This window comes from Osmia lignaria, unplaced genomic scaffold, assembly GCF_051020975.1.
Source record: "Osmia lignaria lignaria isolate PbOS001 unplaced genomic scaffold, iyOsmLign1 scaffold0005, whole genome shotgun sequence".
In the NCBI taxonomy this organism is placed as follows: domain Eukaryota; kingdom Metazoa; phylum Arthropoda; class Insecta; order Hymenoptera; family Megachilidae; genus Osmia; species Osmia lignaria.
Window position 1 is genome coordinate 105,001 of NW_027478162.1, and position 2,500 is coordinate 107,500.

General features: G+C 38.2%; 1 non-coding gene across 1 annotated transcript in view; it reads left to right on the forward strand.

Moving 5' to 3' along the window:
- Positions 1-2,200: 2,200 nt before the first annotated feature.
- LOC143306268 (small subunit ribosomal RNA) overlaps positions 2,201-2,500 on the forward strand; it is a 1,923-nt gene continuing 1,623 nt past the window's right edge. The window contains exon 1 of the ribosomal RNA XR_013063717.1: positions 2,201-2,500. This exon is cut by the window's right edge and continues 1,623 nt beyond it. This is a non-coding gene — a ribosomal RNA (small subunit ribosomal RNA).

Here is a 2,500-nt window from a genome sequence, read left to right on the forward strand (position 1 = left end):
AAAATATGATTGTTAAAATTTTCGACTAATCGGTTCTAAGAGGCGAAGCAATACGCCGCTGGGACTTTGAAATATTTCGGAGCGCACCTAAAGTTCGTTATTTTGGCTAAACGGAGCGAAAATCTGCATTTATACCATCACGGACGTTAGTTCAATAGCGTTTAACGATCGATCCACGGTACAGAATGCAAAAATATGATTGTTAAAATTTTCGACTAATCGGTTCTAAGAGGCGAAGCAATACGCCGCTGGGACTTTGAAATATTTCGGAGCGCACCTAAAGTTCGTTATTTTGGCTAAACGGAGCGAAAATCTGCATTTATACCATCACGGACGTTAGTTCAATAGCGTTTAACGATCGATCCACGGTACAGAATGCAAAAATATGATTGTTAAAATTTTCGACTAATCGGTTCTAAGAGGCGAAGCAATACGCCGCTGGGACTTTGAAATATTTCGGAGCGCACCTAAAGTTCGTTATTTTGGCTAAACGGAGCGAAAATCTGCATTTATACCATCACGGACGTTAGTTTAATAGCGTTTAACGATGGATCCACGGTACAGAATGCAAAAATATGATTGTTAAAATTTTCGACTTATCGGTTCTGGATCACTGAAAAATCAAAAAAAATTATTAATTTTGATTAATTAAATTACATATGTAGTTTTATATTGTTATAGTCTCGTATTTGTTAATGTTTTGTCGTAAGAAAATGCAAAAATATCGTTTTAATGTTTTCGTCTCATCGGTTCTGGATCGCTGAAAAATCAAAAAAAAATATTAATTTTGATTAATTAAATTACAAATGGAGTTTTATATTGCTATAGTCGCTTATTTGTTAATGTTTTACCGTAAGAAAATGCAAAAATATCGTTTTAATATTTTCATCTCATCGGTTCTGGGCGGTTTTAAAATTTTTTAAAATATTAATTAAACCCATGATTTACATGAGAATGTGAATTTATTATGTCCTGCATGTTAATTTATTAATTTTCATGTATAGAACGTTATAAAATGAAAGGATATGTTCGACGATATTTTCAGTCTAAGTTTTACCGTGCCGGCGGGATGGTACGCTCTCACGGCGGTTTGCACAGGCATACGCCTGGGCGTAAGCCCATGCGTCGCCGACCTAGCGGCCGGCCGTTCGGTATTTATAGGAAGGCACTTTCGGTTCGCTCGGACCGGTCGGGAGTAGCGTCGAGCGTGTGGCTCTTTTATGACTTCGGTTGAAAAGCAGTCTACCGCTCCTCGAGAATATACTTTCTCGACTATTCTCGTTCCGGTTTTCCGTTGCGGATTATTATTAATCTCCACACAGCATTACCACGGGTCGGTGTCTAAGACCGAATGGCCCATATGTGGTGAGCCTTGTAATATAAGGCTGGTGACCTGTATGCACTTATAAATGTTGCATACTTGTACAAACTGAGCATCAACTGTCTGTAACCAAAATTTGTTAAAACTGAAAAAGTTATAAGATTGTATAAAATTTTTGAACCAAGAAAGTAGTGTTAGACGAAAATTCGTTCTATCACTTTTAGAAGGGAGACTGTTTGGAAATATTTAAAGTATAAAATACACAAAAGTCCACTGAATTATGAACAAAATTACGTCCCTGAATTTAAGAAAAGTCAAGAGGTGTCAGAAATAAAATCCTCTCTGATACGTTCAGAGAGGAAAATAAGTATGGAGAGAGGAGTAAAAATGAAAGAAGTTTTAAGGCTGGGGAAACTTCTAAAGGAGAGAGATTCCAACATATCTAATATGTACATTTAAAGCAAGTCCAAGGAACTCTCTCCGTTAATGTTTGAAAAGGTGTGTGCAGATGGAGGAGAAATGTATAAAGTACAGAGACGAGGTTGGTGGGCCCGCTCTAATGATAAAGATTATAAAATTTGGTGGCAAAATGACCAGCATGATCACTGTACGCGCTTTCTCGATTTGTATAGCATGCCACTGTCCGCGCTATCTTTTATTATATTGTCCAGCGTGTGTGGTCTACGTGCTTGCACGATGGATGCACGGCGTGAAAGTGATTTTCGTGCTTTATGAGAGGAGGAGGAGAATATTTGGCCTCTATAAGAGGTACAAAATTTATGAAATGTGTGTTACATACAAAAGAGAAATGGCTTAACGTCGATCGGTCTTACAGGGAGGGCCGACGACGAAAATTTAAATTTACAATAATAACTAAGCTCCCTGGTTGATCCTGCCAGTAGTCATATGCTTGTCTCAAAGATTAAGCCATGCATGTCTAAGTACATACCGAATTAAGGTGAAACCGCGAATGGCTCATTAAATCAGTTTTGGTTTCTTAGATCGTACAAAACATTACTTGGATAACTGTGGTAATTCTAGAGCTAATACATGCAAACCAGAATTCCACCCAGAGATGGGAGGAATGCTTTTATTAGATCAAAACCAATCGGTGGCGGACGGCTTGTCCGTTCGTCCATCGTCGGCTTTGGTGACTCTGAATAACTTTGTGCTGATCGT